The 15,094-nt window shown below is 39.7% G+C and overlaps 1 protein-coding gene across 3 annotated transcripts in view; it reads left to right on the top strand.

Annotated features, from left to right (window-relative positions):
• Positions 1 to 15,094, top strand: part of frmpd3 (FERM and PDZ domain containing 3) — a 112,057-nt gene that overhangs the window by 22,765 nt on the left and 74,198 nt on the right. The window contains exon 2 of one of the 3 annotated variants that reach the window (XM_049027471.1): positions 9,891 to 9,999. The exons of the other annotated variants lie outside the window; for them this stretch is intronic. The gene's annotated coding sequence lies outside the window, so the exon portion shown is untranslated. The remainder of the gene's footprint in view (positions 1 to 9,890; positions 10,000 to 15,094) is intronic. 3 annotated transcript variants of the gene reach the window in all.

Genomic DNA, 15,094 nt, shown 5'->3' with positions numbered 1-15,094 from the left:
AAAATGACTTTGAAAACATATCTTCAGTAAAAATTTAGTATCACACACACAGAGTCTAGTTCTAGCCAAAAATCTCAGCGGTAACATTATAGACAGATTACCAGATAATTCGATGAATTAGTCGCAATACAAGTCAGTAAAATAAATTACATTAACATTTTCACTAAATATTTCCTGGAGAGCATTCCTACACTCTTGCACGACCCAAAACAATACAATAGCCACCCTGCCCTTGACTTTTTCAAATGTTTGGTCCCTGGGCTGCTGTCCAGACCAATTGCTCTCCACACTAGAAGCAGAAAACAAAATCAACCCCTGTGTCTCCTTCTGAGACCTAAGAACCGATGCCACTGGCAGGAATTAAATGTAGACTCCGCTGGGGCTCGTGCCTGAGAGACAGAGGCATGTAGGGGTATTTTAATGAGGGGCACGATTATCAAGGAACAGCCAGTACTTGAGACCCAGAGGACTTGCTCCCCGCGGCACTGAAAGATGTCACTCCTTGCCTTCTGCTGTGCAGCCAGTGGAGGCTCAGCATGGGGAGGAGATCCCCCCCGTGCCGCCTAAATGCTGAGATTATCCCTTAGCTTGCAAATTGAGCCGATGCAATAAATTAGGCATGGAAAGACGACCTCTTGCACTGCGTCTCTCATCTTTCTTCCCAATAGTCAGCAAGCTATGGGCTTTAGTTTTATATGGCACACCGAGGTTACTGTCACAGATGCAACATTTACACTCTTATGCTTTTATTTCCCCGCAAAGTGACTTTGCTGTGTCTGTAAGGCTAATAATACATGTCACACTCTTGAAAATGTTTGGTGATGTTTTGGTGATATTTAGTAATAGAATCCCCCATGCACAGCTTCAAGCATAACTGACTGTGTTATACTCTTCCAATTATTAATATTGACAAAACACCTAAATTATGTCCTGTGCTCTTTAATCTTTGAGGCAAAGGGAATTGGATTTCATTTTTGAATAAGCATTCTCACTATATTTCCACATTATTGGTCAACTTTCTGAAGTTCTAAGTAATTTTTCATTCAGTGCTTCTGGAATCTGAATGAGCTGGGTGGGGGGAGCAGGGTGTTCTGAGAATGCAGCAGATAAAACCTACTCCAGCCTCTCTAGTCAGATGTACGACAGCCTCGGTCAAGAAAGGAGCCGTTTTATATACATTACCCAGCTCGCACTGGGGCATAAATACAGATCAGGGATAGGTCAAGGAGCGGGAGGGTTTGTGCAGGAGCCTCATATGGGAATCAGATTTAAAAGACAGCAGTCAAAGACATCTTCTACACAACTCTGAAAAAAACAACCCATCTTGACTTTGCTACTGAAAAATAAAATGCTCTGCTCACAGCCAAGTTACCAAAATTTCAACAGGTTAGCAGCATGGCTGAAAGACAATTTGAGAGGGGTTGGAGAAAGTGTGAGAAAGGGAGTGGGAGACCTTAAACATCTAACAGAGAACTGAAAGTCTGTGCTGACAATCTAGGGTGAGAACAATTAGGCTGTGAGTCAGAGGAGTCACCCACCATTCCAATGTGAGTGTTTCTTTGTGCATAGCTGGCTGCCTGTATGGATGGATGGATGGATGGATGGATGGATGAGGCCCTGCCAGTATATCAAATTAATGTGCACATTCTAACACCAAGTGAATTTTAGGCAGCAAAACTAAAAACAAAAAGCAATAAATAAATTGTGTATATTTTAGCCAACATACATGTAAGTGATTGTTGAATTGTTATTGCTTTTAGGTTCCATCAGACTGATGTCAGTTCCTGGTTACCATACTGACAACTCTCCTCCATGAAGTCCTATATTCTCTCAGGTTTCACAATGGCAAGTTCAATGTTTTGAGGATTGAGTCCGTCCAACTTATTGCTTGTTAACTCTCGCAGAATTTAAGGAAATTTTAGAATGCAGTGGATTTTTATCAAATAACATGCAGAAAATAATGAAAGTTCAGGCTTGATTTGCTCAAGAATGCACTTTCTTCTCCTTGCAGTTAATCACATGCATAATGGTCTTATTATTAAAAACCAAAAGGTCAAAAATGTCAATCCTCTTTCTAGTATGTTCTTCATTATCTTAAGATCTTCATCATTTACCGCTATAAGTGTGGTGTCATCAGCATATCAAAGGTCGCTGATGTTTCTTGAGTTCTCCAACATCTTGAGTTCCCTCACTTTATATTCTACAAACAAGTTGAATATGAATGTTTTTCCAATTTGTAATAGCCAGTTTTTTTTGGTTCCATATTCAATACTGACTGCTGCTTATTATAAGACTCTTCAAGAGGATATTGAAATTCTCTGGTACATTTTGTTGTGGGCAGGGAGACACGGTTTTCAAAATGAAATGGGAAATGGAGGTTACTGGAAGGGCCTGTAGTTGTCGATTCAGGTGCAACATGATTTTTCACAAAACATGGGGGGGTGTGTCCTTTCAATGATGCTGAATGGCATCTGAAGCGATGGTCCCCTCAGGGCAGTTGTCCTTTGGGCTGCTATGCCTCTAGGGAAGGAATGAATCAGCAACATGCTTCCCTGTTGTCGCTGTCCGCCCGTGTGGTGCTGATCGACACCAGATGGCACGTGACTGATTCCCAGTGGGTTATCATATCATAACCCATTTCCCTGAAGGCCATCTATAGTATCGTGTGATCAATAAATCAGTCATTAGAGCTGTGGAATTCTACTGAATTTCATGTTTGATTAAAGCACAATGTGATTAATCTCTCATGAAGTAAAGCATGTTCCATAATGAAACATTCTTCATCACCTTTCAGATGTCCCTTGATAGATGTTTTACCACAATCCACTGGCTAAATTTTGCAATAACAGGCTTAACATTGACTATTGTGATCTTGAAATCAATTATTGTGTGTGTAATAAAACATTCTTTCAGACAATACACAATAGAAAAAACTGCTTTAATCCAAATGAATTTTTACACCTGTCATGGCCCAATAAGGAGGGGCACTCCTGTCATTTTTAAAGGTTATTCTTTATATGCCCTTAGCTTCTTTTTAGGAAAACAGCCTTTAACCTACTCAACTTTAATTAAGGTGCCTCTCAGTTATTCTGATACCACAGCACATTAGTCTCGTGAGAAAATAATTCCTATTAAATTAGACATCACTCAGCGATGCAGTAATTAAGTTGTAGATAAGATTAATATTTGATTGCGCTGAATTATTATAAAGGCACTGTGGCACTGCGTTCTGTCTGAGTGAGAGCTGTGGGGCTTTCATACAAAATCCAGTACTGCCCCATTCAGGGTATGGCAGTACATTAGCAAGACACGGGCTTAACATTCAGTAGAGGCAAAATGTATTTTCAAAATCACATAATAACACATTTTCCCATCGAACATTTTGTTCCCTCGTTACACACGGAAGGTCTAGCTTGACGTCGCCCTCTTAATAATATCACCTTGGTCTCTCGGTTGGCGATTTTCAGTTCACAGTGGTATAGACATGAAGATCAGCCATCTAATACTGCAAATGCGTTTTAAATCTGACAGGAAGGCACGACATTCATCCAGATCAGAGTGCAAGTATAAGAGGTGTACACAGACTTAAATATGAGGTGGAAGGGCTGGGGGATTTATGTTCCTAGGTATTGCCTGAGTATTAGCATATATGTGAAGGGCTGGAAAAGAGCCCAGTGAGCTCCCATGATACTTATACATGGGTATAAATATGTTCACACTTCTTGTTCAAGTTCCTTATAATCCCTCTTAACCCAGATGCCACAAAGGTCCTGCAGTGTCTCATCTCTCACGGTTTTACAGGGTCGGTGTCATGCGGGGAGCATTCACGGTCCATGGCCCCACAAATGAGCCGCCGTGTGCCCCCAAACGCCACCCACCAAGGACGCCATCTTTTATTTTCAAACATCCCACCTCTCCCGGAAGTTCCAAAAGGTCAGATTAATCTTGCTGGCAGCACCGGGATTTTATGTCGTGAATTTTTGTTTCGCGGAACAGCAGGAGCAGATATGGTTGCTTGTTGGTAGGTGAGAGTCAGACAAAATGTGCTGTTATAGGATTTGATGTAATTCGGAAAGTTATTCATAAGCTGAAAATTTCTATGTCCGTTAGAACAGTAGTATGTATAGGGTTACAGAGAGAAAGAAAGAGAGAAGTTCTCTGTAGAAGAACTTTAACAGAACGCAGAGATTTGGTGTGACCAAGTACCTGCCGTAACATTTCATCCTTACAGACATGCAGGAGTTTCTTTGTATCAATCATTAATGCTGCATCCATAAATGTATTACAGCTTGTAAATGGCTTTATTAATAATACACACAAGAACTCTGAAAGAGATGAATGTTAAAACTTACCTAGCAGCTTTCACTACTCAGTTTTGTTACTGTATTTCTGAAATGAGAATGAGAAGGTAATAATACAAGTGAAAATATTTATTAGATGGCAAAATATACAAGAAAAACTGATTAGATTTTTGGTCATGGTGTATTTTTAGTGAGCAATGTAACACTTCTATAGTGCAACCTCTTGAGAAAAGCGTACGGCTCACTGACAGCTTTCAGGCTACTGACAACCTTTTGTAAATTTTTACTGCAGGAAAAACTTGGAAAATGACACCAGCGTTTATATGACAAACCAGTTCCTATGGCTGACTCATCCAAACTGTAGTGTTTAAAACTATTCTGTTTTCCTATCTTTGGCCTTCATACTTACTAAAAATACATCTGTGGAAAACTTTATGACTGAGACATACGTTTTGTAGCACCCTGGCTCTCATGTCTGCCTGACCCTGATGAGCCACACATGTTGCTTGTTACCTCTTGTTAGTCTTAGTATTTAACTATCTGTTATTCTCGTCAGTCCCAGTCTGGTCATTGATGTCTACCATCCTGTTGCCTGTGCCCTTCCCTGTACCAGTCCTCCCATCTTTGACCCCTCCTGGTCCTGTTTGTTTTCCAGTCCCTGTTTAGTTCTGTTCAGTTTTTGTGCAATAAAACCCCCTTTGATGGCCAAATGCTTGCCTTTGAGTCCTTCGTCTCGCATACCGTGATAACTTTAGCATGCAAAGGAATGACCTCCTGTAGTGATATTACTTTTCTGCATTAAAATTACCTGTAAAATATTAAATATTACGTGGTATTCAAACCAACTTTATCTTCCTACTTCAGATCAATAATTATTTTTAGAAATGACTTAAATGCACCCATGTTATAAATGCTTATATAAAGGCACACCTTTCCTGGTCAAATGTGACAACTTGTGAGGTACAAGCAAAATATTGTACCAAGGAAAAAAATATATGCTTTAGAGTAGCCAGTGCCGTTGAACCGGAGCATATTAACTGATGCACTATGCACACATTTTAACCTTTTTTTTAACGCTGTTGTCATCATTCCTGGCTCTCACTGGAGACCTTGGCATGTGGTTCTAGGGGTTAAAGCTATAGTGATATTTTGGAATACTAAGACCGGCCACTGAGAGGTGTTACCTTGTCAAGGCCATGCAGGGTAAAGACTGCCACTTGCCCACACAAAGCTCACCCAGCAAGAGGCTGACAGAGCAGGAAGGGAACTCCAACGCTTTACAGAACGGAATAAGTTGAGATGTGTAGTGCAGGGATGGAAAGCATCCAAAGGCATCTGCGGTGACGAGAGAACTATTTCAGCTCTGCTGTCTTCTGGCTGTAAGGAAGGCACTGGCTCCACACAGACTGCAACCTCTAAAATCATGCAATTCATTCAGCAGTAAGACATGACAAAAGATTAAAGATATTATGGTGAAAGTATGTGCAAATTAAAAGCAAATACACTTGCTCTACAATGTTGACTGGGGTAAAGGCTTGCTGTTTTAATAGACTTACACCTAAAGCTACCAGGGGAATGACTGCTCCACTGAGTAAAAAGACGGTGGATTGATAATTAATATACCCCTCACTCTCTATATCAATCTAATATCTTAGATGTAATTTTGAGCACATTAATAAATTACCTGTTAATTAGTTGCCAAGATCCCTGAGAATAGGCCATTGGTATTGTGGGAAAACATCCCTGACATTGCAAATGACCTGATCAACAAGAGGAATTAAAAGACAATTTAAAAACAATTGAAATCTAGCCTTGTCAGAATCATTTGACTATATTGTTGTTCTATTGGCTGCTGCATTATCACGTATTGATGGGAGTGTCGAGCCGTTTTCTTCAACAAAAGCAATTGTTTCCCGCCGGCTATCAGTGCTAGCATGCTGGAAGCAATGATATGATCTCAAACTCACCTCTTATTCTCTGTTATTCTGCCTTCATCCTGCACAGGAAATAAACAAGTTGCCATCTAATTTTTCCTGAGTATCAATACTAAACCGTGTTTTTTTTTTAATGAAATTTGTAAACATAAGCTGTGGCACTGCTGCCTCACACCTCTGGGACCCGGGTTCGAGTCTCTGCCTGGGTTACATGTGTGTGGAGTTGCATGTTCTCCCCATGTCGTCGTGGGGTTTCCTCCGGGTACTCCGATTTCTCCCCACAGTCCAAAGACATGCTGAGGCTGATTGGACTTGCTAAATTGCCCGTAGGTGTGAATGGTGTGTGAGTGAATGGTGTGTGAGTGAATGGTGTGTGAGTGAATGATGTGTGAGTGAAAGGTGTGTGAGTGTGCCCTGCGATGGGCTGGCCCCCCATCCTGGGTTGTTCCCTGCCTCATGCCCATTGATTCCGGGATAGGCTCCGGACCCCCCACAACCCAGTAGGATAAGCGGTTTGGAAAATGAATGGATGGATGGATGGATGGATGGATGGATGGATGGATGGATGGATGGATGGATGGATGGATGGATGGATATTCCTTAAAATATACATATTTTTTTGGATGTTCATCAGGGTTAGTTGAGATTTGACTCCCAATCCATCTGATTTCCTCTCATAGTGCGGAAACATACTTGAGTAAACTGATGTTTCTGGGGGGGAACAGAAACAAAATAAGATTTAAGAAAGATAATGACTGCAGTAAGAATAATAATAAATGAGACTAAGATGCACTTTATTAATGCCATGAAGGGAAATGTTGACATTACAGCAGCAGTTATAAATGGGATCAGATGACACATGCAACATAAGAACACTGCATGAAGGGACATGTAATAAAGGGACAAGTGCCAGAATGGTCGCTGATTTGTTAATATTGTTTCATTAATAAAAATATCCTGCAAGGAACCAATGCAACTGCAAGCCTAGTGTGCCTTCAGAATATGTATTAGCAACACAAGATATATTACACGTGTAAGACAATTAACCACATGTATTTATCTTTGCACCCTGCCATTTACTAAGAATGTTAGTTTGACGCCATTTTAAGTATGTAGACATCCCATGTGCTATACAGAAAACAATGGGTAATGCTCGAAATCCAATATAACAGGCATGTTTCATATTTATGAAAGGGACTGAAAGCAATGTAATTCATTACGAAATAAATTCCATGCTTCCACAATTCCGAGACGTACAATCAATCAAGAACGGCTACATGTGCTGGCAACTTTTAGAGGGACTGAAATCTTGGCGCTTGTTGTGTGATGGAAGCATTGTCAATGTCTACTGAAACAAAAGCGTTGTCTTTGGTCCAGTAGAGGGCTACTTACCTCTGATGTTGAAGGGCTACAGCTCTGACGAAGCTGAGCACAGGATGGTGTTAACTTGGCTCAGATAGCTATGACTGGAATTCAGTGGTTCACTTGGTTGGAACATAAGCCTAAAGATATTGCAGCTTTCCAGACCTGAACTGAAGATCGATGTGCAGCCATTAAATCTCTCTGTCTGCAGTGGCTGAAGCTACCATTTTTTCTGTTTTACAAGGATTTTCCAAATGAAAGACCAGTGTGTAATAAAATAGCCTGAAATGACAGCACCAGATAGGCATGTGATCCATTGTCAGTATTCTTCCTTAGAAACAATAGGTTTCTGCAAAAAAACATGAATATTTTCATAGGCAAATGTTTCAGACCTGGTAATGCAATGAGAAGATCTCATCTACTACTTCAAAAACCCTAGCAAAATGGAACAGTTTGGGTTCATTCAAACTGAAAATATACTTATAAATACTCAAAACAAGTTGCTGTGAAGATAGACATCTGTCTTCAGGCACTTGATGAAGACTACCCTAACGCTCTTCACATCTAAGTCACCCAGTTATTCGAAAACAGCATGAATGAAATGTTGATTGTGCTGCATTTTAAACAGAATGGTTTGAAATACAGAGCTAATTTCAATGAATATGAAGATGTTAAGTAGGTTTGAAGCTATGTAATTTGGCTTCATACATAATACACTCATAGTCTTGTTCTTATGAGCTATAGGATATTAATCAACTAGTTGGTTTTGTAAACAGCCTTCAAATACATTATGTTGTTTATCTAAGGCAACTTACAGTTTTACCCCTGCAGCTAAAAAATTACGGGAATGCTTCCTGAATTGGCAGCAATCAGGTTAACAGCCTGAGTCCTTATCCACCATGCCAGCAGCCTTATTGCTGACTAGGGAACACTGTAGGATAATTTTTCTAAATTGAGACAAAATTATTGGTATTGGTCAATAAACATTAACAAACATTCAACCACTCAGAGATATGCTTAAATATTATGTGTTGATAACGGGACCACACAAGTTTGCTGGCAACATACTTAACCCCAGAATACATTCCTGGTATTATTTTTCCTGGAATATGAAAAAATTTGTAGAATTATTACTGTGACCTAAAACGCTGCAGTTTATTCCAGTTACATCACCAAAGCATCCAGTGTCGACCCCTGGGGTAACAATGACTCTAAGCTGGATCACAAGCAAGGCCAGGCCTTGTTATTTTTTCAGTAACAGGCTGGACTTTGAGGATGCCCTAATCGGACTTATTGATCACCAAAAGAAATAACAGTATAAATCAGCCAGCCTAAACCAGAAATTGTTCCAGGCATGGAAAAAGTTTGGAACAGCAGGTGTTTTTAATATGCTGTATACTGCACATCTATTAGCTTTTGAAGCAAGTGAGTGTGATTTTGTAAGACGAAATACAATGTATATCAAGACTAGAGTATAGAATTAAATGCTTTACCATAACTCCTTCAAATAAACCTTCTCCAATATGTACTTCTGGAGAAAAAGCAATCGTGACTTTTTGCCATTTTTTTGATCATGACGAGAATCCATTTGGAGCCTCAGTATCGATTGTGCCTGGGCATCTGGGCCTGCTATGTGAAGATTAGCCAGATAAGATCTGCGCAAGAAAAAGTACATGGACTTAGTACTGCGTTCCATAACAGTGTCATTCATATAAAGTACCTCGCCAAGCTTGTAAAAATTAGGTTTAATATCAGTCCTGAGTTCTGCCTTTTGTTAGGTGTCTTTCTTTGTATATCGACTCCCATCTGCTTCCTGCATGTTCTATCTCAGTGTCCATATGCTGGTTGCACAGATGTCCCCACAAATACAATAGGTTCCTGCAGCCAATCCTTCCAGATTTACATGCTCCTGGATTTTCATGCCTATCTCTTCGCCTGAATGTGGGTGATGCAAGGTGCTGACACTCAGGTGCGGCAGCCCAGAGGACAAGTGATCGAGGGCCTTCCCTGGCTCGCTCCCATAGTATGGTTTACGGAACGTGTTTTTATTTTTCCTTTTTGTTCCGAGGTCAAAAATCACATACCTTTAGCGTCGGTAACGTTATTATTATCGGATCTGGTTTTGTGTGTCCTGGGGTAGTGTATTCAGTTGTCATTTGGGGACATGACAAAATCAATACAGAGTACAGCAAATGCTCTCATTATGCTAGCTAAGCAATTAAACAAGAAAAAAAGGAAAGCAATGAAAAATACTTTCCAAGCATTTTTGACACCTTTTTTCTTTTTTTTCCAGTGTGAAGCAGTATCACAGACAATCTACGAATTTCAGGCATTCATCCCTTACACTGCAGCCCAGCCGCTCTCCTTTCTACTGCCTAGTGACTGACTCGGATAAATGCCAAGTAAGATACAGGATGAGGTTAGGATGCTGTAATGCCAAAGACGTTCAAGGGAATTCTCACAGAGTGGGAATTTAATAGTGGGTTTATTTAATTAGCTATAATATTTGAAAAAGGCATTGGCCTTTTTCCCCCCATTTAAAGCGAAGCCCAGTTCTGTCCTGAATTGACTAGCTTTGGATATTTTCGTTTTCTATTGTGTCTCATCACTGGTAGTTTTGGGAATACTCTGGAAATAAAGGTGTGAAGTCTTTCGATATTACAATTGCTATTAGTAAAGCAGCATGATAATGACGGCTGATGTTTTTCCTAACACTGGTACAAAAAAAGCATCACTAATGTCAATCGTTTTATTGTTAAAAACCCACAAAACATGGCATAGTATTGCATTCTTTAATGAACTTCAAACATTAGAATTTAATTCTTGCACTGAACGTTTGATAAAATCTGCTGTCATAGCAGACCAAGTGGGAAAAAAACAACTTAAAACATTTCCTAAATTAGTAAAATTTCTAAATTAGAAAATAAGTGGTAGAACACAACAAAATTTTCAAAGCTGTTTTTTTAGATTAAAAGAGTTTAACAATTTAAATAAATCAAAGTATTTTTCCATGAATATTTTCATGATAATTATAATCTAGTGAAATTCTAATTATAGAATCAGTTTAGTCGATAGATTTTCTATAGGCTTATCTGTCTACTAGTCTTGGTTAATTTTAGGACTTGAAAAATAAAAGCATTTATTTGATTGGTTCTCAGTTTATAATGCAGCAATGCCGAAGAAATATGGAATACCAGCCACTTGGATAAAAACCCTGAGATGAAAAGAATCAATTTCAATGGGCCGATATTTAATCAAAATGTCACATTTCATTCAGCATCAATGAATCTATCTATACAATTGATTTGAATGATAGTTATCAGTTGTGTTTACATATCAACCAAGCCATCTCTGCTTACCTGCCATTTCACATCATGGAGACTGCAAATCACATCTACAACATTCATATCAAGAAAAATCCTATCATTTTATTCTTGGAAATGTTTTCAAACTGTGGAATGTTTCTTAGTTTTCATTCTCATTATAAAATGAAAAAAATCTACAGAATTTATAATGTATGAAACATATTGCATTTTCTATTTTCATCCAGGCTGCTGTGTTTTCTTCTATATTTCTTGCCTTTTGTTTGTCTCCTTTATTGATAATAAATCTTATTTAAGAACATTAAGAGCACATTTTAGAACCTCTCTACATTAGAGCGCTTCCAAGACTCTCACAACTTTGGTTATGAAAATGTCTAAATTAATCACATTCATTTTAGTAGTCAAAAATAAAACCTAAGGCTATACTTTGCTAGCTTGAAAGTTCTGTCTTTTAGGTTTTCATGGTCAGAAGGATATAATAGTTTTTCATTACTGAGTGAATTTTTAGAATGTTAGGAATTCATCTTCAAACTGCACACCCTGAGCATCAGGGTTTTGAAGATTCTTGCAGAGTTCAATATTATTTTGAAAGTAGATGCTCAGTTGTGTATTTGCTTTTATTAAAGAGATATTGATTTTTAAAATGAATTGTCTCCCCAATAGGAGCTCTAAACCCTAAACGCAAGATAACTTTACCTAGTCCTGTTTACCATTTCCAGAAAATTTGGGCAAACTCTGGGCAAGTCTGGATGTAATATATTCCACAACACACCCTTACGCTTGACGCATTGTGATTTTCAGACCCTGCTCTCCGTGGCCCTTTAGAGTCAAAGTGTGTGCCCTTAATTATTCTGTTGACCTACAATTAAATGAAGGAGGCACATAATAGCTGTAATATTGAATCACCTGGAAATGGGGCTCCCTTAGAAGACAGTTATGAAATGAGCTGAAGAGAGACTAAAAAGTAGTCATTAACTGGAGGAGGTTCAACAAATGTATGGGAACTGATATATGATAATTCACTATCTATCTCCATCATATTGAGTCCTTGCGATTGGTTTTAAATATACAATAATGTGTTTTTTTAAGCCTGGGTTGTTAGCTGTGTATTATAAGGGTAGCAGGACATGATGAGCGAGCCGAATTCACCCTCCCGTCCAAGACAAAGTGAAATTGATTTGCTATGTCGGAATCCCCTCAGAATATGGTGCCCTATGCGGATGACTATGTCACCTAATGTGTTGATCAGCACTGACTATAGATCTGCATTTGATCATTATACATGATGGGGGGTGGGGGGTGTCATGTGTTACCAGCTAAATATTTTGCATTGTGCCTTTTGGTGGCTTCTGCTGCGTAGGTGTCCATACTCCGAAGGCAGCATTTAGCCAAACGGAGCCATGCTGTGCGCATCCTCGTGCATGCTGAGATGCTGGCACGGGCATCGCTGACTATCAGGACACTGCAGGGCCGTTCTCGCAGTAGGGGTACGCCTAGGGAAACCGAATCCCCAAGGCCAACAGGAGCATCACGCAAAGACATTTAGCTCTCAGCCAGCAATGGATAAACAGTGACTGATCCCCACTGCTCCTGACTTCCCTGATAATCGCCAATGCTGCAATTATTAGGGGACCGGGACTCCAGGGAGTTGTGTATGTGGACGCCACTTGGGCCTCCCCTGAATATGAAAGTCCAAGCAGTCGAGGTATTTAAACAGCATCGATTTCTGTGCTCGGAGTCCCTGCTCGTCAGCAAATCGCACAGGCGAGCAGGCAGACTAATAGACGGTGGCTTCTCGTTTCGGCCCGAGCTGACGCCGTATTGGGGCTGCAGTTGGAAACCTGATAAACGGGCTGCCTCAGTCATCTCATTTAGTCCCCCCGTTCCTTTCAACGTGATCCTGTCTTTGAGCAAACACCTGCAATGAGCCACTGTGAACCTGCAAGCTCCCTCAGTCAATTAAAATAAGTCATGAAAGTCAGAGCATGAAAGCAAGCTAAACAAAGGGAAGCGGACTCTCATAACCGCAATTCTTTTGACCAGCAATATAATGGGACGTATATATATAGAAATAAATCAAATTTTACGGTAAAATGCATTCGGTTTTGTTTCACTGGATACTATATAATCGTGTTTGAAGTCTTCCGCCTCATTTCATTTCGATTTATGTTGGAGCTCCATCAGACTGGCAAAATTAGACAGGCTACGCCTTCCTTGTTGTAAAAAAAAAAACAAAAAAAACATTTCATTAAAAATACATTTTCTAACATACAGAATTGTTTTAATTCATTTAAGCAACAGTGTTTCTTAAATTATAAGCACGGAAAGTGGCGCAGGCTTGAATCATATGACAGCCATATAATCAGCCGATAAAAAAAAGAAAAAGAGGAAAAAATGAATTCTTCATGAGTCAGATCAATAAATCTTGGACTTGGAGATTTTATAATGAATGACCAACCGCAGGGAATGACTCTGGAGGACTTATGTCATTTATTTGATAATATACTGTACCCCCCCCCAACCCTCCCTCTTCACAGCACTCATTAATGTCCCTGCTTGGGCCACACACACACACACACACACACATACAAGCAGAAGTATAGATTAAGAGCCATCACCTTCTCGTCCACAAGCCATGCTGCTGGAGATTCATTCCTGCCCCTCCTTACGCTGGTCCCCAGCTAATGCCATCTGGAAAGTAGCTTGTATCATCACCGCCATCAATTTTTATTATCATATTTTCATGATAGTCTGTTTATTGTTTGCTGACTAATTCGTTTTTTTCCTTTTACTTGCCTTCTTTTATCATGTACCTGCATATAGAAGAATATTTTGTTCCAGTGGCTGCCTCAGAAGCCACTAGAGAGGGGTAATTAGCACACAGCAGGCTGAGGCTACTGTGTTTTGCCTTATACAGCATTATTACGGAGAAAGCAAACCTATAGATGGAGCCATAGAGATGTTTATATCCATGCTACTTAATCAGGGAGTGGTATTCATCATCCATCCCAGCACTGGTGAACAAGCCATCAACCATCACTCGACGTTTCTCCCTGATGAAATGCACTGCTGAGAGTCTTACCTGTATTTAATTTTTTTTGTGACACAGACACAGTGACAGGGATGGGCTTCCATTATATGTACGTCTCGGTGGTGTCCTCAAGTTATTGTGAATATGAGGAGAATGTCTCCAAGGTGAAAGTCACTCTCACTGCATGACAAGACTTAACCTTTACTAATGATGCTGCCACGTCCCACGATATCTTGCCTCCGCAGTAAAATTAATAAACACAGCGCTTAGAAAGCCCAGATATGAACCCGGATATACTGAGTATGATAGGGTAACGTGTGGTTCCATGCCCTTAAACGGAAGGTTGTTCATTCAAATCCCATAGTTGGCATTGAGTGATTTTACTTCTGGATCTTTGAACAAGGCCCTGAATCACAATTGCTCCAGGGATACTGCCCCTGTTTTCTGATCCTGACTTGAATATGACTTGGGACCTTAGCATCAGCTAAATGACTAAATGTAAACATGAAACTGCTCACACTACTGTCTTTCATCAATTGTCAGTCGTTTAGATATCATCAGCACTTATTCTCAGCCTGTCACTTCCTGGCTCTTTTGCTCTGCTGGCATTACCGGTGACCTAACCTCCAAGCACACGATAATGAACAAGATATTTCTTTCAGTGACCGATTACCTGATTAATTTAGTTGGTTTGCTTAATTTTAGCACTGAAATCATCTACACTGCTATTTGGCAGAAGTCTTTTTCGACTCGAAAATTGCCTTAAACAATTTCAGAATGTATACATTCATATATTGGTTTTGAGAGGAATTAGAGGGTGTGACCATTTCAGGAAGAAGAGTCAGGTGACTTGGGTTGGCACAGAAGTCTAGAAAGGCTATGCATTATTTTATTCCACCAAAAGATGTTTTTCATGACTGCTTTTTTTTCCATTGTCACTACTGATCTGAGTCAACCATGGATTTGAGCATGCACTGCCAATCCGAGTCAACCAAGTATTAAAGTACTAAATTATTCATGTAATAAAGGACTTCAGACCATGTGCCAAAACTGCACCCTTATCAATAATAGTAAGCTAAGGCCCATCTCATGTATTTGCATAAATTTTCATAAAATGGTTTTAACTGTCTGTATGAACACTGG

The sequence above is a fragment of the Brienomyrus brachyistius genome, chromosome 10, assembly GCF_023856365.1.
Source record: "Brienomyrus brachyistius isolate T26 chromosome 10, BBRACH_0.4, whole genome shotgun sequence".
NCBI lineage: Eukaryota > Metazoa > Chordata > Actinopteri > Osteoglossiformes > Mormyridae > Brienomyrus > Brienomyrus brachyistius.
Note: the sequence above shows the minus strand (reverse complement) of the source record. Positions and strands in the feature narration are given on the sequence as shown.